Here is a 22,708-nt window from a genome sequence, read left to right on the forward strand (position 1 = left end):
GAGAACCCTCGGTTCCAGGATGCGGTCGATGGTAGACTTCTTAGCCGTAAAACCAGACTGCTCCAGTCGCTAGTAGGTGAGCAAGTGATCACGGATCCCATTGAGGACGACCCTAGCAAGGACCTTACCCGGCACTGAGAGCAGCGTTATCCCCCTGTAGTTGCTGCAATCCAGACGATCACCCTTTCCTTTCCAGATATTCTATGCAATTAAACTCAACAGCATGGAAAAAATAAAAATCTTTTTTTCTGCATAGGTAAAATGAGCAGCTTTGTTATGAAACCTGCAATTTTTTACGTTGTCTGTGTGGTAATAAATGGTCAGTGCAAGTGCTTGGGTGACTAGTATTACTGTTTGTGATCACTGCTGTTCATTGGACAAATTCGCCAAAGTGTTTCTCACAGCAAATATGCCATGTTTGCTGGTGACCTGAAAACTCATTGTACGGCCAGCTTAGACTCACTTTTATCTCCTAATACCCCATTGTGATATAACAGAGCTTTAACAGCCAATGTTGATGTTGGATGGGACAGCCCCTCAATTATCCTAATAGTTCACTAAATATATTGTAAATATAGTGTAAACATTGTGCACTAAATCAAGTATCCTAATAGTACACTAAAAATGACTGTAAAACTTGCAATAATTTGTAATCACTAAACATGCAGTTGAAGGAAATTTGGAAATGTGTTGGTGTATTTGTGTCTTAAAGGTTGTGTGTTATGTACAGACATATAAGTGAGCTGTGTCCAATATGTATGCCTTGCCCTTTAATAGTATTACCCAGGGTGCTGTGCAGTTTGATCAACCAGGAAGAAGTGAAGAGTCCACATGCTTTAGTGTTGTGCCTATTTGGTAGCAGCAGCATTGCGTGAGCAGTCCCATCATAGAAACCAAACAAAGTGCAGTTTTGAGTTTGAGGGAGGTGAGTACCCGCTATCAGATTTTTCAGGAGCACAACTTAGTGAATTCATCCTTCCTGTCCTCATGAACTTTTCCTCTTCTGAAATTTAATTATTAATGTTATCTCTAGGGGTGCCTGGTGGCGCAGTAGTTGGCACTGCAGCCTCACAACTCAGGTCACATTTTTGGACACAATTTTTGCTCTAGAATAATTTGCAAACACTTCTGTAGACTTCAGAAACTTTTAAAGGACTATTGCACCTTCATAATCCACTCAAGTTAAATTTCTTCTTGCCCACTGAGTTCAATGCATTTGACTGAATTCTGCAAAGTTCCCGAAAATTTCCCCAATTTCACCAAACTGAAGGAAAAAACAATTCAGCCAGGTTCGCTCATCACTAGTGAGCACAAACAACACATTGCTGATGCCAAACAAACAGAATAACTACAAACATATTGTACTAAAAATGCAATATGAGATGTATATAAGAAGGATTTAGCTCCAAAAAACAGCGTAGTAAAGAAACGTTAGTCTGAACAGAGTAGACAAAAACTTCAGTTAACAGAAGTGAACAGGATTTATGGAGAAAATAAACCTAATGGGATTCCATGATTGGTTATGTTGGGGGAAATGCTCCATAAATAAAGAATAGTCATGAGCCACTGTTAAAAATGAATCCAAAGATGGATGTTCTTGTGTTACTTTAAAGAGTGACACTTTGTGTCTTGTTTAGTGCAGCATGGCAGACTCACTTGTCTCAACAGCAGCCTCTTTTACAAGTTGGGTTCATTTACATCACACAGCTATAAAGCATTTTCATTACACTGATCAAAGAACAGATAAATGGTATGGTCTTCAAACAGACCTGACTCTTGAATATTATCTCACAGTTACAAATAGTTATATAGAATAAAACTCTGGTAAATATCTGGGGCCTCATGCATAACGCCGTGTGTAGAATTCCCACTATAACATGACGTAAGCACAAAAGCCAAAATATACTTCTGTGTGTTCGCCAACTTCCATGTTCTTCCGCTACATAAATCCCGGTCAGCATGAAAAGTAATGCTCGTGCACGCGCCTGCTGTCCCGCCCCAACTCCTGCCAGCATTACGCCTCTTTGAATATGCAAATCAATATGCCATTAAACTCAGCAATCTGTGAAAAGACAATGGGAAAAGCACGGGGGGAAATATAAGAATTTCAGCGAATACCAAGTGGAGGCAAAGAATAAAACATACTATTTTTGGTTTACACAGTGGTATAATCAACAAAAGGAAGTTGATCAAGTGATAGAGTGTCGGAGAAACTCGAAAGCTCAAGTTCATAAAGTCGCACAGTGCCCGAAATAAAAAAAGAAGTTGTCAGATATCAAAGTCACCATGAAAAGGTGAGTGTCATATGAAAGCTTATTAGGGTACAGAGAAAAAAAAGGCACACAGTGGGAAAAAAGCACGAAATGCAAACTTTAATCTCGAAATTTTCACTTTAATCACGTAGTTTATTTTGTCATTAAAGTAGATCATCATAAACTTCATCTTAAAATTGTTTAATTTATTAGTTTCTCAAATCCCATTGTAACTATAGTAGCACGTTAAATGCTTTGTTATGTATTTGATCTTCTATGTGCTCTATGTGTGTGAATCACTATTGCTACTTAAAACCGTGTAACAGTAGGGGGCACTATCACTCCCTTGAACCCTCAGGTACCACATCAAACACTAGGTAAAAGTGCAATAATTCTTTATTATAATAATTATGTGCACTAAGCACCCTCCACTCCACACTATACTCACAAATAAACACAATAATAAATCAATAATCAATCCTCCACTCCCAGACACGTTGCTCTCCTACCACCCAGCTCAGCTTGCCATCTGGGAGTTCCCACAGTCCTTTTATAGTTCACGACCCGGAAGTGCTCCTTAACCTGCAGTCCATGTGACTTCCTAGCACTTCCGGGTCAAATCAAAACTCTTCTTTCTTCATCAGCCTTGAAGCACTTTATTCCTTCCGTCCTCGTGACTTGCAAGTACTTCTGGGCTGTAGGAAAACCAAACGTCTCTGTGCCTCTGGCGGCCCCAACGTTATCCAGCAGGGCTGTGTATTACAACTCCAAAGTCCATGATGCCCTGCTGGAATTCGGGGCATCTCCACATTGCAGAGAGGGCTCCATCTGGCGGCTTGGGGGTCTTGGCCGGGATAAGCTGCTGGGCATAGTCCACAACCAGCTTTCTCTTCCTCCGACAGGACACAAAATCCATTACATTCATGATATTACAGCTCTCTGAATAACTAAAATACTAAGATGTATACGTGGTATAATTTTCATGATGATAGTTAAAGCATGTTATTAAACATGGGAACACGGTGGCACAGTGATTGTCCGCGACCTTCGATGACATAATTCATTGCAGCAGTACTTACTAACCTCCAATTCCTGTCCTTCCTTTTCTTTCTCCAAATACCCAATCGCCACACAATCAGCTCTGTAATAGACATTAAGCCATCTGTAAGCTTATAACACCAATTCTTCTGAACTTTAAAGGAACCTTGAAATATCTTTGTAGTACATGTTTAATTATTCTATCCTTCACGCCAGTCCCAGTGAAGCATACAGTGCGAGGCAGGAACAATCCGTGAACGGAGCGCTAGATCCTTGCTAGCGTAGCGACACCATGTCCTTTAATTATTAGCAATATAGATTATTTAAATGAAGTTAAAGTTTTATCTTTATAATATAATAAACATATTTTGCTGCATTTCATCTTAAAAATGATATCGTCATCATATGTGAATATGCGCTTTATAAAGTGGCTCACGTTGTGCAATATTATAACTGTATCGCAACTTTACAGTGAGGTGATTGTACTTATAAGTACAAACAGTTCTACAAGGTGCAGTTGATGGACTGATAGAGTGCGTTTAGAGCTCTTGGGATGAAACTGTTCCTGAACCATGAGGTCCGTACAGTAAAGGTTTTGAAGCGTTTGCCGTGTGAGCAGCAGTTCAAATAGGAAGCATGGCTGAGGCAGCGTGTGCTTGATGCTGTATACCAATAATTCTCTTTCCAATCAGCTGCTCCGAGTGGCACAGTGAGAGTAATATGGAAAAAGATGATCCGCTGTGGCAACCCATAACGGGAGCAGCCGAAAGAAGAAGAAAAAGGTGCAGTGAGAGTAACAACGCTAAAGCAGCTATGATATTTAGAATAGTTTGACCATTCTGTGGACCATTATATTGTGTGATGGGGTATATGGAGTGTACAGGAAGAGGTAGTACCTCAGATGGGGAAACACGTGGTGCTCCCGGGAGCAGTTCGTCTGCTTTGGTCCTCACCTGTCACTCAGCTCTCACCTGTGGCTCCCCGCAGCTGTGAGCATGCAACAGTGGCCATACCCCGGACAACGGCTTCCACTGGCCGGCTAAACCAGGTGAGGGTAGCCGATGGGCCCAAACCCTCGGTGAACTAGGTCTGCCTACCTACGCATGCGAAGTCTGGACATCTGCGGAACCTGCGGAAGAGATCATTTAGGTACATCGGAGGTGAAGGTGATTACAGCAATGCACCGTGGAGTGCATAGAGCAAGATGAGGCACGTAGAACATCTTGGTCATGCACTGCATCCATACCCATCTCTGGTCGTCATGACTTAGGTCTTGCCACTGGATACAGGTGGTCCCAGACGAGAGAGTGAGGTCGACGCTGCGCAACTCTTCCTCACTATAAACAAAGGCAGCCGTGCAAGTCATCAGTCATCAATCTCACATCATATTTCAAGCCCTGTGGCGACGGGTAAGCAATGAAGCAACAGGTGTGGTGCACTGGGAGTCGTAGCCGCAAGCCTGCACACAGGCGACTCAGGCCACAGGGTCGCTCTTCACTTACCGGAGCAGAAGTGGAGTTCAGCAGCCACCTGAGTGTCTGAGCAGCCCTATTCAGGACAGCACTGCTCACCTCCATGGATGAGGAAGGGGCTAGAAAAGGTGCCCCAAACATTGCCTGCTCCTTTCTACCCTGGCCGGCTAGCCGTGGTCAGCGGGGACCCAACTATGCGGTCGAAATTTAAAAACAAAATCTACTTCACTAAAACTTGCCACATGAAACATCCGCACCCTGCTTGACAGGGATAACATAGACCGACCCCAACGACGCACGGCACTCATTGCCCACGAACTTGCCAGATACAACATAGACATCGCCTCTCTCAGTGAAACCAGGCTCTCCGGTGTAGGAGAACTTACAGAAAGGCTTGCTGGTTACTCATTCTACTGGAGCGGACATGACCCCGACTCAAGGCGAGAAGCTGGAGTTGGCTTTGCTATAAAAATCTCTCTTGCGAGTAAACTCTCCAGTTCCCCGAAAGGAATCAATGATCGTCTCATGACGATGAAAATCCCCCTCATCCATGGAACAAAGGCTACCACCATTGTCAGCGCATATGCACCCACCATGACAAACCCAGAAGAAACCATAGACAAGTTTTACGAAGACTTGAACACCGTCATCTCCTCCACTCCTACTTCTGACAAACTCATCATTCTCGGAGACTTTAATGTACGTGTCGGCAGTGATAACAACCCCTGGGAAGGGGTGATGGGGAAGCATGGGGTTGGAAAGTGCAACAGCAATGGCCTGCTGCTCCTTCAGACCTGTGTTAAACATGGCCTTCTAATAACAAACACAGTCTTCCACCTCCCCACACACAACACGACATCCTGGACGCACCCCCGCTCAAAACACTGGCATCTAATCGATTACGTCATCATCAGAAACAAGACGTGACAGGACGTGAAGGTGACTAAGGCCATGTGCGGAGCTGAATGCTGGACGGATCACAGCCTCATCGTCTCAAAGATGAAAATCCACATCCAACCTAAGAGAAGTCCTCAAGCCACTAAAGCTCCGAAACGCCTTAACATCAGCAAGTTGAAGATCCCCGATGTCAGACAGACCTTTGTTGACACCCTGGATGAACGCCTTGCTTCCATCACACTGGGTAACCAGGACGCGGAGACGGCGTGGACCACACTTCGTGAGATGGTGTATACTGTAGCACAGCCGCTGAGCGCCTCGGACTCTCTACCAGGAAACACAAGGACTGGTTTGATGAAAACAATACAGCGATCCAACTGCTACTTCAGCAAAAACGATGGGCATACAAGGCACTACATGACGTTCCAACATCAACAGCAAAGAAAGTCGCACCGAGAAGCATCCGCAGCAACATCCAGCTGCAACTGCGCCGGATGCAAGACTCCTGGCTGAGTGCGAAAGCTGATGAGATTCAGGGCTTTGCAGACAGGAAAGACATGAAGAACTTTTACAGAAGCCTAAGAGAAATATATGGCCCTACTACATCAGGAGCTTCCCCTGTTCTCAGTGCAGACGGCACTACACTCATCACAGACAAGGAAAAAATCTTAGAAAGATGGGTGGAACACTTTGTTAGTGTGTTGAATACGCCATCCGTTATTAACGATGAATCCATTGAAAGACTGCCCCAGGTTCCAGCGAACAAGGCACTGGACGCTGTTCCAACATTGGACGAGATACAGACAGCCATTTGCCAGCTGTCCAGTGGTAAAGCACCTGGCTCCGATATGATTCCTGCCGAAATCTACAAAGAGGGTGGACCAGCGTTGAAGGATAAACTGTTTTGTCTAATCCAGATGATCTGGCTGACCGAAATTGTCCCACAGGACCTCAAAGATGCTTCCATTATCCACCTGTATAAACGCAAAGGAAAACCGCCAGGCCTGCGATAACCACCGTGGAATATCACTACTGTCCATCACAGGCAAGATATTGGCCCGTGTCCTACTGAACCGCCTGATTGTACATCTTGAGCAAGGTCTCCTACCCGAGAGTCAGTGCGGTTTCTGCAAAGAACGTGGGACTATCAACATGGTGTTTGCTGCCAGGCAGCTCCAAGAGAAATGCCAGGAACAAAATACGTACCTATATTCTACATTTATTGACCTGACCAAGGCTTTCGACACGGTCAGCAGAGATGGCCTGTGGAAAATCATGAAGAAGTACAGATGCTCTGACAAGTTCACGGTCATCATTTGACAGTTGCATGATGGCATGCTCGCCCAATCCAGGACAACGGGGGCTGTGTCCTGGCCTCCACACTCTTCAGTATCATGTATTCTGCAAAGCTGGCTGACGCATTCAAGGACTCCATTACGGGCTTGTCAATCCGTTTCCGTACCGATGGATCAGTCTTTAACCTTAAGAGGCTTCAAGCGAAAACCAAGGTCAAATGTAACACCATCAACGAGCTTCTGTTCGTGGATGACTGTGCCCTCAACGCTGCCTCAGAAGACGACATGCAGCACAGCGTTGATATCTTTGCCGAGGCCTGCAACAACAATTTTGGTCTCACAATAAACTGAAGTGATGTATCAACCAGCCCCCAGGAAGCCCTACGTGGAACCCATCAGCAGGCAGCGTCTAAACATTGTGGACAAATTCACCTACTTGGGCAGCACCCTTTCCAGAACTGTTGTAATGGACGACGAAATGAATGCCAGACTGGCAAAAGTGAATGTAACATTTGGCAGACTCCGCAGCACCGTGTGGGACAGGAGAGGTATCAGACAAGAAACCAAGATCAAGGTGTATCGTGCAACAGTCCTCTCTACATTGCTCTATGGATGTGAAACGTGGACAGTATACCAGCGTCACGCCAAGAAATTAAATCACTTTCACATAACCTGCCTCAGAAAGCTTCTCGGCATCAAGTGGCAAGACAAAGTGCCTGACACGGAGGTTCTTGCCAGAGCGGACCTACCCAGCATCTTTACCACCTTGATGCAATCTCAACTCCGATGGGCAGGACACATAGCCCGTATGGGTGACAATCGGCTTCCTAAAAAGCTGTTCTTTGGTGAACTCACGCAAGGCAAGCGCTCCCAAGGAGGTCAACGTAAGCGCTATAAAGACACACTCAAAGCAGCCCTGAAAGCCTTCAACATCAATCCTATTAAATGGGAACAGACAGCTCAGGACAAAACCAAATGGAGGTCAGCTGTCAAGAAGGGGGCTCAATCTTATGAAACCAGCAGGACCGCGGCAGCTGAACAACGCAGACAAGTCAGAAAAGACAGCATTAGACCATCGTCTGCCGCAACCATTTCCTGTTCGCATTGCCAGAGACTATTCCGAGCACGTATCAGACTAGTAAGCCATCTACGCACCCACCCACACCCAACCCATCCTTAACCAGATGATTAGATGGTCCTTGTCGATTCAACGGACGAACGAAGAATATTGTGTGATGTATGTCCGGCTGTTAATCCCGGCCAATACCCCCACGCCACCAGGTGGAGCCCTCCCTGCATTATGGAGGTGCCACCGAAGACCAGCAGGGCATCAGGGACATTGGAGTCTTTATTCACAGCCCTGCTGGATACTGTGGGGGCCTCTAGGAGACGCTGCAGGGAGGAACAGTGTTTATTTTCCCTACGCCCCGGAAGTACGTCCGAGTCACATGGACAAGGGGAATGATGTGCTTCCGGGGTGAAGAAAAGGACTTTTTTATCTGACCCGGAAATGATAGGAGAACATGGACTGGGGATTGGAACACTTCCGGGTCAGGGAATATAAAAGGATTATGGGAGCTCCCAGACGGCAAACTGAGTTGGGAGGCAGGGTGGCTAAGCGTCTGAGAGTGGAGGATTGTGATTTGATTATTGTTTAGTGATTGGAGTATTGATTTATTGAGAATTGTGGAGATGAGCGTGCTTTGTGCACATTATTATTATAATAAATAATAATTCTGGACTATTACCTGGTGTCTGACGAATGGTCTGAGGGTTCAAGGGGTCAAGAGGAGCTCTAATCTGTCACAGTTGTTACAGGTTAATTACAATCAGATGCATTAAACTAATAAACAATATGCGCTTAACTTCAGTGTGTTTATAAAGCCGCATTAGTATTGTGGATCTGAAAAAGAAAGATAAACCACACAGGAACAGTTGCACTGCTTTGACGCTGGGTGCCACCAGTCTGCAAAACCGAGTGCAGAACTTGCGTATGACAGGGTATGAGGTACCGTGGAAAATTGCGTGGCTTTACGCCAAGTTTAGGTTTTATACATCACGATTTGAACGTGGAAGCATTCATACACAACATTTCTGTGTGTACGCACCATTTATACATGAAGCCCCTGTTTCATAGAATAAGACTTCTTATTTGTAAACTAGCTCTATTTTGTAGCCTTGCCTTTGGTGTTTGATATGAGAGTGGGTGTTAGTTGTAGTGCTGTTAATCAGATGTATCAGAAGTGCTGTGTAAGTAAGAACTTTTCTTAATACAATGTTTGTGGATTTTTTTTATTTTTACCATTAGGCAAGTATTATTGTTTCTGTGTCTTCTTTTCTCTTCCTTCCTTTTTTTCTTCTAGTGAAAAAATGTCTACACTCACAGCCACAGCACCTGGCACCATCACTGGAGTGTTACAGCGAGTACTAACCTTTGAGCTTTGTGTCTTCCTTGAGCTTCTCTGAACTTTGTCCATCCATTTCACACCTAACTGTACATGCCAATCATGATCCTGTCTCTTTATTCCTGTCAGGATCACCATCCCCTTCTTAGTTTTCATTCCAAAACTCCTTTTGGAAGAAATAAGTGGATAGGACTGTCGAGCTTTGTTGGGCTGAATGGCCTGTTCTCGTCTAGAGTGTTCTAATGTTTTAATGTTCAAACAATTGGTTAGTGGTGCTATTTATGTGGTCTATCCATCCCTTCATTTGCATGGATAGGCCCATTCTGAGCGATGCACAAAGCATGTACATTAACACCATAATAATAAACGTTAAAATAAAAATGACATTTGAGTTTAAGAGGTGAAATATACATGTTCACCCTTAGTGTTCATTGGTGAGATTTAGCAAAGCATTTTTCAAATGAATATGCAGCATTTTCCGGAGACCTTGTTCATTGAATATATTCCAGGAAATGAATCGTGTGACCGGTTTAGGCAAACATTTTTTTCTAAGCGTTCTTGGTGTAGTTGATGGCCGTTGTGTTATGAGGATGCCTCGACGATGGGCCATTAGTGAGAACAGATGCCACTTGCTGTTGGTTTGGCAGTTATTGTACTAGAGAATTGTGTGGTGGTTTTAGTGGTAAAGAGGGACAATTGCACACCTCAATAATGAAATGCGTTCAAGCTCATTATTATTTTTATAATAGTACATATAGCTTTGTTTTGTCACTAAATGTGATCTATTTTGTAATTGAGGATTTGCCTGTAAAACTGAAGATCTCATTCCAAACTAGGGAAGTGTGGTCTGGTACTGGCAGAGATGACTTTCATACAGATGGCTCTGGTTACATAAAATACATAGCAAATCACATCAATGCTGAGAGCCCCGTAGGACTGTGCATGGTCTGCCAATTTCTTGAAAATCCTTGAGGAACCTTAGACTGTCCTTAAGAAATATTGTTACAGTTATGGAAAATCCCAGAAGTGGCATGGAGTAATGACAGGTATATGTAAGGTAATTTTATATTCACGAAAAACTTGTCAGTCATGGATGGGAATTTAACTTACACTTCCTGGTTGAGAGATGTATGTCCTACCCACTACACTACCATACCTGGCATGGGTTTCTGTCTCAGTTGATCCTGTGACATTTGAACGAAGAACAAGAAGAGATTGAGGTGGACGCAAATTGTTCAACTTTTCCTCATATTTGTGCTAAGTTCTTACTCAACTCTCTTTCAGTCTGTTTGAGGGCAGACAGAGGCTTTTCTGTGTTTGATAAAAAATGGAAATGTGTGAAATATCCCAACCCAAGCCAGCATTGAGATGTGGTGTAGTAGGTAGAATACCTGCCCTTAAAGTAGTGGTAATGGGGTCGATTCCCAGCCATGATGTTAAAACTTGTTTTTGTTTAAGAAGTTTTCATGATTGTCTATCTTATAAGTGAGTAAGGCCATGTTCTATAAGGAATTGCATACAATATTGTTATTTGTGGAGCAGGTATGACGTTTCATTATATCATTGTAATGTTTTGGACACTAGGTAACTAAAGACTAAATTTATATCACTTGGATTTTCAATAGAATTTCTGTGATACTGGACTATTATCAAAATGTGACATGAAAACTGTGACATGTACTGTGTGCTTTGATGTGTGGTGTGCTTCTCTTCAAATGACATTAAATATACTTAATAGATATGGAGAAATAGTGAAAAACCATGGTGTCCAGGTCAGGTGGTGTAGAGGCAAGTCGTCATTGATTCTCAGTGATTCATGCAATCTCATCTCACAGGTTCAAGTCCAGGAGGAGTCCCTTCTTGAGGCCTGGAAGAGCAGAGGAGGGTAAGCAGAGACAAGAGACTCACTCCACAGTTGTCTTGGACAATGAAAGTTATTTAATAGGTTGTACCATCAGGGGTGGCACGGTGGGTAGTGCTGCTGCCTTGTAGATGGGAGACCCAGGTTCGCTTCCCAGGTCCTCCCTGTGTGGAGTTTGCATGTTCTCCTCGTGTCTGAATGGGTTTCCTCCGGGCGTTCTGGTTTCCTCCCACAGTCCAAAGACATGCAGGTTAGGTGCATTGGAAATCCTAAATTGTCCCTAGTGTGTGTATGTGTGTGTGTGCACACCCTGCCCAGGGTTTGTTTCCTGCCTTGCGCCCTGTGTTGGCTGCGATAGCTCCAGCAGACCCCCGTGACCCTGTAGTTAGGATAGGAGGAGTACACCCCTCACATTTTAGTAAATATTTTATTATATCTTTTCATGGGACAATACTGAAGATATGACACTTTGATACAATGTAAAGTAGTTTGTGTACAGCTTGTATAACAGTGTAAATTTGCTGTCCCCTCAAAATAACTCAACACACAGCCAGTAATGTCTAAACTGCTGGCAACAAAAGTGAGTACACCCCTAAGTGAAAAATGTCCAAATTGTGCCCAATTAGACATTTTCCCTCCCTGGTGTCATGTGACTCGTTAGTGTTGCAAGGTCTCATTTGTGAATGGGGAGCAGGTGTGTTAAATTTCGTGTTTTTGCTCTCACACTCTCTCACCAATGGAAGTTCAACATGGCACCTCTTGGAAAAGAACTCTCTGAGGATCTGAAAGAAGATTGCCAACACCCTGAAACTGAGTTGCAGCATGGTGGCCAAGACCATACAGCGGTTTAACAGGACAGGTTCCACTCAGAACAGGCCACGCCATGGTCGACCAAAGAAGTTGAGTGCACGTGCTCAGCGTCATATCCAGAGGTTGTCTTTTGAAAATAGACATATGAGTGCTGCCAGCATTGCTTCAGAGATTGAAGGGGTGGGAGGTCAGCCTGTTAGTGCTCAGACCATATGCCGCACACTGCATCAAATTGGTCCTCATGGCTGTCATCCCAGAAGGAAGCCTCTTCTAAAAATGATGCATAAGAAAGCCCGCAAACAGTATGCTAAAGACAAGCAGACTAAGGACATAGATTACTGGAACCATGTCCTGTGGTCTGATGAGACCAAGATAAACTTATCTGGTTCAGATGGTGTCAAGTGTGTGTGGTGGCAAACAGACAAGGAGTACAAAGAAAAGTGTGTCTTGCCTACAGTCAAGCATGGTGGCGGGAGTGTCATGGTTTGTGGCTGCATGAGTGCTGCCAGCACTGGGGAGTTACAGTTCATTGAGGGATCCATGAATGCCAATATGTACTGTAACATACTGAAGCAGAGCATGATCCCCTCCCTTCAGAAACTGGGCTGCAGGGCAGTATTCTAACATGAAAACGACCCAAAACACACCTCCAAGACGAACACTGCCTTGCTAAAGAAACTGAGGGTAAAGGTGCTGGACTAGCGAAGCATGTCTCCAAACCCAAATCCTGTTGAGTATCTGTCGGGCATCCTCAAATGGAAAGTGAAGGAGCGCAAGGTCTCTAACATCCACCAGCTCCGTGATGTCATCATGGAGGAGTGGAAGAGGATTCCAGTGACAACCTGTGAAGCTCCAGTGAACTCAATGCCCAAGAGAGTAAAGGCAGTGCTGGAAAATAAAGGTGGCCACACAAAATATTGACATTTCATTGTTGTCCTATGAAAAGATATTATAAAATATTTACAAAAATGTGAGGGGTGTAGTCACTTTTGTGAGATACTGTGTGTATATATATGTATACTAGACATTAAGCCCGTTACAATAATGGGCGCTAGAACAGTAGTGCATAAACATTAGTAGGAACGGTCTATATTAAATGGCAAGGGACCTTCACCTCATTCTGTTTCTTGTCTTAATTTTTTTTTGTCAAAAATATTTTTGCAAGAAGCCTAAGTTAAAATATTATTATAAATAAAATCGAAATGTATATGACAATACAGCAAGTATAATTAATATTGCCTTAGTGTAAAACTGTGTAACAATCTGTAATACACAATATCTGAAGAAGATATTTAGGAAAAAATTTCTATTTTTTTACCTCATGAAATTTTTCTATAAAATTTCATTATAGACAACATTTCTTGTAAATATTCTGTCTGAGTTTGGCAAGAGCTTGCCTTCTTCAGGACCTTCTACAACCTTGACTACAACATCTGGAAAACTTCTAACTCTTGATAATGCAACATATAACTGACCGTGGCTGAATACTGGTTCTGGCAAGTAAATGCCAACTTTTTGTAAGGTTTGCTCTTCTGAGTCTTTCTTTTTTAGCGTTTTTCTGACACTCATTTTCTTTTTCTTCAATCGATCTATTTGCTCGTATTTTTCTTTGTCTTTCAGCTTTCTTTTGTTGATGTTTACTTGTTGAGCTGACCGTTCTTCCAGGAGATGTTGCTTATATAGGATTTGATTGCCTGTGTCTTTTGTCCTACTTGACGTGTCCTTTTTTTTTTTGGGTGGCATGTTGTTAGTAGATATGTCCATAATATTTTCTCTTACAGTAATACTGGTTTGTATGTGGCTGTAATATGCGTCACTGTATTGTGTGCCTTTAATTTTCTCTCGCAGTAATACTGGTTTGTAGTTCCGTAAAATGCCTGTAATTTTCTCTGACAGTAATACTGGCTTTGATGTCCGTAATATGACTTTAATTTTCTGTCACAACAGTGGGCAATAAGCAGAGTGTCCCCAGCAACTGATGTAATGTGTGGCGTGCAGTTGATAATCATGACTGTGTCGTCTCCCTAGCAAGTACTGTGCAGTTCCCTAGCAAGTATTTTAATCTGTGCTGGCGTGTAGCTGATTGTTGTATGTGTGGCATCTCCCCAGCAACGGATTTTATGTGCGCGGCCGCGACTACCCAATCAGCACTCTCCCCAGCAATGATGTCTTTTATTTGCTTATCATGCGCTGCTGCGGCTAGGCCATTCACTGTGTACCAGCTTTTGAAAATAATGTGTGTGTCCACGGTGCCATGCGCATGGGTGTTGCTGTCATATATATATACGATGTGTATATATAAATATATATATATATACGCAGCCCACACATTATATATACGTACTTCACCAGAAGACACATACACGGACACCTGGACACACACAGGGCTTTTATTAAAGAGGATATATATATCGCAGCGGCGAAGTACTGCATTAAAATTTTTATTAAGAAGAAAATTAAACCTTTTGAAACTGAGGGAAAATATGCCAATAATTATTTGTTAAGGATCTCTTTGTATACCACATTGTGATTTCGGCCCTCTAGTTGTAATATGAGCAAGCTGTGCGCTGAGCTTACTCTTGAGCATGCAACATACAGTTGGCCATGTGAACAGTAATCTTGTTTCAAATCTCACAGCTTGGATTGCTGCTGTCATAATCGGTTTGAGTTTCATGGTTTGTTTCAATTACGACAGTATTTGCAGGACTTGTGTTGAAGTGACATTCGGCATCTGTCAAGCGTTGTGAGCATACAACCAGTTTCATCGATAACTTCACATCCAGCTTTTGAGAGTTTAAACATTCATAAACATCAAAGTGTCCACTACTGAAATCGTAACCTGTGAATCTAAGATGTTTAAGAGGCAGTGGCAGTTGTCGAAACGTGTAAAATATTTGGCCATTTCGGTACACTTGAAAGCGACAACCGAACAATTCAGCAGCAGCCATCAACTCACATGCAGAACCATAGGTGAAGGGCTTAAGCATTTCACTCTTATAGTGCTCCTGTGTAGTATAATTATCTCCTGTACCGTCATCAGTCCACACCTTGAACCTGTCTCAGTCATTCAATACATAAGACACAATGTTCCTCCGGATATCAAGAGTGAGCCTGATATGGCCGTGCAATATGTAACAAAGAGAATGGAAAAGGCAGGTGCCATCTCCAGGCATGGAAACCACTCGGTAAGTGACAGTTCTTTGATCAATAGTGATCACTTCGATAGACATGTTATGGGGGTACGGTTGGAACGATAAAGAAAATGGGAACCTGAACAATGTAAAGCAAGTCTAAAATACCTACACAATGACTATAATCGTAATAAACGAACAATAAAACAGCGGAGAAGCTGTGGATTAAATAAAAAGGCTGTAGTCATCAGCCGGGAGACGTGAATCCCGTGGCAAAGCAAGGAAGGGAATGTAGAGACTGGAGCGACGGATGGCCTTATATAGGCAGGCAGCCAACAACGTGGGAGGCGTTGGGGTGGGGACTCATAGCCGCCTCACATGGTGACCGAGCTGCAGGTTATGGACGTATATATGTACGTAAGTAGGATTCAGTTAGCATTGGGAACCCGTGTGCCAACTTTCTTGAAAATGGGCCTATAAGTAACAAAGACTGTTGAAAAGTTCAATATGGCAGCCGACAGTGGCATCATACCACCGAAATAAGTACGTACAATGGTTTCGGTTAGCACAGGGAAGCCGCTTACCAAATTTCGTGAAGATGGGGCCATGAATAAGAAAGTTCAATATGGCAGACGTCGTTGACCGTTATTACCGTTACATGTAGAATTTCAAAATAAAACCTGCTTAACTTTTGTAAGTAAACTGTACGGAATGCGCCTGCCAAATTTCAGCTTTCTACCTACACGGGAAGTTGGAAAATTAGTGACATTGGAAAGTTCAATATGGCAGCTGACAGTGGCGTCATACCATTGAAATAAGTACATACATTGGTTTCAGTTAGCGCAGGGAAGCCGCCTACCAAGTTTCGTGAAGATGGGGCCATAAATAAGAAAGTTCAACATGGCGGATGTTGTCGACCATTATCGACCGTTATGACTGTTACGTGTAGAATTTCAAAATGAAACCTGCTTAACTTTTGCAAATAAGCTGTAAGGAATAAGCCTGCCACTCATCCCTTAAACACGTCCTGCTCAACACATCACATAGTGTTCAATTTCTACGCACAAATTTCATGATCAACTCTCATGTTATATTTTCATAATTCTAAGTTAGATAATGTGTACATTAGGAAATCAGCAAACATAACACAGAGCTCCACTGAGCAAACACTGCAGATCATTTCCCCACACTTCTCTACCAATGCTATCCAATGTGAAAATTGTATCATATTTACATGAAGCATGAGACTGAATTAAAGAAAAAAAATATGTTAAGGTGACGAGAGGAGGGACTGAACCCATGACCTCCAGGCTTACAATGTATATATCCAAATACTGACAGTGAGGCGACTGCTAAGCTACCACTAGCGCACTACACACTATAGATTGTACCTTCAGAGTATGCATACATATATATGGTGGATGGATGAATTAGACACGCCTTTCAATGTAACTTTTCATGGGGCGGCAGACATTGAGGAATACCCAACCTTCTCTGTTGTAGACTTTCCACCATATTCTCCCTTTCTGAACCTCAGTGAGGAGTTATTTTCCTGATATAAATCAAATACAGTAAGAGGCATTAGACTGAAGTAAAAAAAAGAATTGACCACAAAGTGTCAGAAGAGGGGATTGAACCCATGACTTCCAGGGTCATAATGTACATGGCCAGCAATTTACAGTCACTTGACCACTAGGCTACAGGAACTGCTACTACAAGCCCACTATCACAGCAGATTGTACCTTAGGTGTGTACATATACAGTATAAGGGGAAAAGGCACATAATGGATGAATTAGACACGCTTGTCAATGTATCTTTTTATGGGGTGGCAGACGTTGAGGTTTGCTTCCTGGAACACCCAACCTTCTCTGTTGTTGCCATTCCACCATATTCTCCCTTTCTAAACCTCATAGAGGAGTTGTTTTCCTGATATCAATCAAATACAGTAAGAGGCATTAGACTGAAATATAAAAAGAATTAACCATCAACTGTCAGAAGAGGGTATTGAACCCATGACTTCCAGGGTAACAATGTACGTGGCCAAACATTTTTACAGTTTTTTGACTACCAGGCTACATGAACTGCTGCTACAACCCCAATCTCACAACAGAGTGTATCTTTGGAGTGTACATATACAGTATAAGGGGAAAAGGCACACAATGGATGAATTAGACACGCTTGTCAGATAGGGTTCAACCAATAAGTTTCCACATTGTTACTCCGCTTGAGTAGTCAACTGAATACAAAAGAAACTGAAGAGGCTTCTTTATATTTAGTTGACTTGTACACAATGGAGCGCCACTGAGGCAACTGACAGTGTCAGAGAGGAGAGAGGCAGAGAGGAACAGGAAAGGCTATTTTGGTAACTGTGGGAAATCCATTCAGTGGTGAGATTCAAATACTGGTTGTGCCCTTTGTGGAGTTTGCATGTTTTCCCTGTGTCGGTTTTCTCCAGATTCTCTGGTTTCTTCTCATAGTCCATAGATATGCAGAATCATTGAACTGTTGATGTTAAATTGTTATTTGATGTGTGTGCTCATTGGGAATGGCTAGTGCCTTGTTCAGTGATTGTTCCTTGTTCCCATTACTTGTGTGGATACACTCCATCTTCTCTGAATCCCTGTTTCTGGATAGGTAGGGTTAGAAGAAGGATTTTTAATTTATGACAATTAAACTGTAAACCCTTTCAAGTTCTACTGTAGTACACCAATGATCCCATCAGCTTCATACTTAACATCTCAAGGACTCCATCTGCATGTATTGTGGTCTGCTCTGCTTTTTGAACTATAAGAGATACTCTTGATTGGTTCTGGTGGCTGCTCACTGTGAATATCATGATTGTGCTGATAAATGTGGATGGTCTACTTTTGCTTTGAGCTAACAAGAAACACATTGTGAAAATCATTGAGCTGTGAATGTAGAATGAGGCTTATTCAAGAGATATGAAGGTACATTTGTTATTAAAGAGAAATTTGTCTGTCTAACATTGGAATTGAACTTACACTTCCTGATTGATAACCATTTATGCTAACCACTACACTACCATAACTGGCCTGGGCTTCGTTTTGAGTTGATACAGTACATCAGACTATCGTGCTTGAATAAAGAACAAGACATTGAAGTGGCAGCTAATTGTTTAACTTTACCTCATATTTGTCTCGAGTTCTTTCCTCACGTATAGTCTATTTGGGTGCAGATGGAGGCCATTATATTTTTGACAAAATTTTGAAAGTTGTAAAGTTGGTGTAGTGAGTAGGGTACCTACCCTTAAAGCAGTGGTAATCGGTTCAGTTCCCAGCCATGTAAAACTTCCATCCATCCATTTTCTAACCCGCTGAATCCGAATACAGGGTCACGGGGGTCTGCTGGAGCCAATCCCAGCCAACACAGGGCACAAGGCAGGAACCAATCCTGGGCAGGGTGCCAACCCACCGCAGGACACACACAAACACACCCACACACCAAGCACACACTAGGGCCAATTTAGAATCGCCAATCCACCTAACCTGCATGTCTTTGGATTGTGGGAGGAAACCGGAGCCCGGAGGAAACCCACACAGACACGGGAGAACATGCAAACTCCACGCAGGGAGGACCCGGGAAGCGAACCCGGGTCTCCTAACTGCGAGGCAGCAGCGCTACCACTGCGCCACCGTGCCCCATGTAAAACTTGTTTCTCTTTATATTTATTATTGTCTATATTATCAGTGGATGGGGCCTTATCTATCAGCAGAAGCAGGTATGAGGTGTCAGTGTGAAAGTATCATTGTAATCCTTTGGACACCAAGTAACTGGTAGATTTTTATCACTTGGATTTTAAATAGATTGGCTGTGATCCGGGACTGTTCCTAAACTGCAAACTGTAAAATGGAATGTGCTCTCATGTGTGGTGTGCTTATATAGAAATTACATTAAATATATGTAACGGAGAAATAGTGAAAAACCATACATTGCCAAGTATTTTTTACAGTATTTTGACCACTAGGCTATGGCTACTGCTGCTACAACCCCGCTATCACAACAGATTGTATCTTTGGAGTGTACATATACAGAATAAGGGGAAAAGGCACACAATGGATGAATTAGACACGCTTGTCAGATAGGGTTCAACCAATGAGTTTCCACATTGTTACACCATGTGAGTAGTCAGCTGAATATAAAGGAAACTGAAGAGGCTTTAGTGACTACCTGCTACCCTATGTAGCATCATGGAGGCAAGTGGGGTGAGGCTCATAGACAGAGCAAGAAGAAGGGCTCTTTGAAGGAAATAAACAGTGTGAAATGAGATACAGGCAACACTAGTTGACTATATCATCAACTATGACCTGAACATGAGAGAAGCAGGTCAACATGTGTAGCCTCATGTGCCACATTTCACAGTGGCTGGTATAATATGATGTTTTGAAAATTAAAACGGGTACAGTAACGGTAGACCTAAGGTAAATGTAGATCGAGATATGGCACATTTCACAAGAAATACAACAAGATGAGTAAATGTGTGTATTTTCAGAATTGTAAAAAGACCCTGAAGGAGGGAGAGGCAGCCTATCTGTTTCTGACCAACAGATTGCAATAGTAAGTATGGTACTGGCCAACAATGCCACTACACACTGAAACAGCAAAATGAACTGCAGTGTTTATCATTTATCCTATCAGTGCGTAGTTGATGTTTAGGACAAGCTATTCATGTGATGGTTTGTGTGTACAGTTTTGATGCAAAAATAACTTTTTTTTGGATTAGAATGGTTTTGAATGCAGTATGTACTTTGTTGTCAGGTGTGTGACATATTTTAGGTTATGTGAGTGTTTGTGGCTATTGTGTATAGAGTTTGTATAAGATGAGCTGTAGTTTTAGAAAATATATGTAAAAAGTGAGAAAGAACTGTAAACGAATGTAAATGGAGCCACACTGCAGAGTAATACACAGAGCCACTGTACTGTATGTATTATCACACACATGCATTTCATCCTGGAAACTTTATCAATTCAAGTGCAAATCTGAGCTTCTTAAATATTGAAAAAACATAATAACATGAATTTAATAGACCCTGTTTGTGACTGCTGTCTTCCATCTTCTATCAGCTCGAGGTTTCTAGTTTATAGAACTCTTAGTGAGAGATGTTATAGAGAATGCATTTTTTAGCCTCTCACTTTGAATGACAAGAGTTTAGATATAAATGTCGAATATTTATGTCTTTTGTTGTTGCCTCAAGTAAAGCATATGCAGCAAAGTGTGCATCATTGAAAACCTGACGAGCAGTAGCGTACAATATTGACAACTATATAAATGTTTTTGGTTTATTTTTCTATTTAAGGTTATAAATGGGAATTGAACTCAGGCCTCTTGGTTGATGAGCATGTGTGCTATCCACTATGCTACCTCCAAACCTGGTCAGTTGGTCTTTCTCAGTTGATACTGTACATCATACTGTATGATTGGAACAAAGATCAAGAGATTGAAGTGGAAGATTAATGTAGAAGTGGATTTCATGTGGAATAACTTCAGAAACTGTGGTGTAGTGGTTAGGAAATGAAAAGCAAAGGCTTCAGTTCATGTCAAAGATAGAAAGGTTTTTTTTATATATTTTTGAAACAATCTTCTTTATCTGTATTGTATGCACCAATTCTACTTGAAAAGCAAGTATAAGGTGGCAGTAGGAAAACAATCACTTTTGCACCTATGTTTCTTTTGAAGTGTGAGAGATGTTATTGAGACTATTTTTTTTTGGCCTCTTACTTTGAATAGCAAGTGTTTAGATATAAATGTCGAAAATGGAAGCCTTAAGTGAAATAATTAGAATCACTTTGTTATTGACACAAGTAAAGCATATGCAGCAAAGTTTGCATCATTGAAAACCTGATGAGCAGCAGCATTCAATATCATTTTATTTTACTTAGAGGAAACATTTAAGGTCATAAATGGGAATTGAACTCAGGCTTCCTGGTTGATGGGCATGTATGCTATCCACTATGCTACCACCAAACCTGGTCAGGGGGTCTTTCTCAGTTGATACTGTGCATCATACTGTATGATTTGAAGAAGATCAAGGGATTGAGGTTGAAGATAAATGTAGAAGTGGACCTCATATGTGGAATAACTTTACAAACTATGGTATAATTTTATTTTGCCCAGTGTGTAGCTCTGAAGAAATAGAAAACTGTGGTATTTTTTCCAAGAAAGTAACAAGAAGTGTTTGTGTAGTGGTTAGCATATCTGCCCTTAAAGGCGAAGTTGTGGGTTCAGTTCCTTGTCATGACGTATGTATATTCTATTTTGCTTCTGAAGTATCTATCAATTTCTATTGTAAATTTATATTGTTCTTTGTTATCAGGCATTGCCTATTATTCTAGCATGAGCATCTAAAAGGTGTTTGTTTGGAAAAAATGGGAATTCCAAGAGACAAAGTAAAATATTGAGGTATATATTAACATTTGGAATGTAATCAGGTTTGGGTGTGATCCTGGGTTATAAAAACATGGAAATGTGTGAAATGGTATGCGCCCATTGATGTACAGTGTACTTATACCAACATTTACAGTACAGTACAGTGAGTGATCTGTAGAAACACTGAAAAATCATTTGGCTTTGCAACACCAACTCAGATGGTGTAGAGGTAAGTACATGTGAGTGTCAATAAATCATGTAATCTCATTGTACAGGTTGAAGTTCTGGAGGAGGTGACAAGTAGAGAAAGAGGTGGAGGAGATGAAGGAGGAGGAAAATAAACAATAGTGTGGTAAGGAATTGTCAAACAGACCTCCATGGCCTTCTAAAAATCTAATCTGCTTTTCAGTAATTGTTTCAAACAGGGAAAATCCTTTCATTACCACTACCATGTGTTTATCTATTTATTTATTTTTAAACATAACATCTCTTAAACATCTGTCTGTATAATCTGACAGATGAAAATTTTCATTTTCTTGAGCTCCTTTTCAATATGTCTTGTTTTTATCAGCTTAATAGATAAAAAGGGAAATCTTGGTGACCTGAGTGGCTTCAGCAGCCATTCTTAAATACATAGGCTTTGTGTTAGATTACATTTTAATGAGCACTAAAGCTTCATCTTTCTGGACAGTTTTAGTATAGATATGGAAAAATTGTACAGGTAATAATTTTACTACAGTCTTATCCTGTCCAATATGGCTACTTACTAAGTGGGAAAGAGCTGATGATTGCATTACATCCTGGCAGTATAAGCTACAGACAGGGAGCTGCTTTTATTTCTCCTTGTTCGTCAGTGTGACCCAGGATAACATGCCGGCCAGATGCTGTAGTGTGCCCTGGCAACAAGATGCCATCTGAGAACAATACATTTTCTGGTGTGTATGCCTAGTATCTAGTCTCTCTGTAATCAATAGAGAAAGGTCAAGTTCACGTTCAGCTTTATTCTCAAGTGTACATAACGCATGTCTCCCGCAGACAACTGACAGTAGTGCAATACCGACAATAAACACAATACAGACAATACAGCCTTGTACATTACATACAATATCAAGAAATAAATGCAAGAAACGTTCACTCATTAGTGACTGATCATAAAAAAAT

The 22,708-nt window shown here is 41.9% G+C and overlaps 1 long non-coding RNA gene across 1 annotated transcript; it reads left to right on the forward strand.

Annotated features, from left to right (window-relative positions):
- The first annotated feature begins 861 nt into the window (after positions 1-861).
- On the forward strand, positions 862-21,866 carry LOC120532135. Its single transcript, XR_005634214.1, has 3 exons — positions 862-925; positions 11,195-11,244; positions 21,823-21,866. It is a non-coding gene; the product is annotated as an uncharacterized LOC120532135 (long non-coding RNA).
- Positions 21,867-22,708: the final 842 nt, after the last annotated feature.

The sequence above is a fragment of the Polypterus senegalus genome, chromosome 7 (assembly GCF_016835505.1).
Source record: "Polypterus senegalus isolate Bchr_013 chromosome 7, ASM1683550v1, whole genome shotgun sequence".
NCBI lineage: Eukaryota > Metazoa > Chordata > Cladistia > Polypteriformes > Polypteridae > Polypterus > Polypterus senegalus.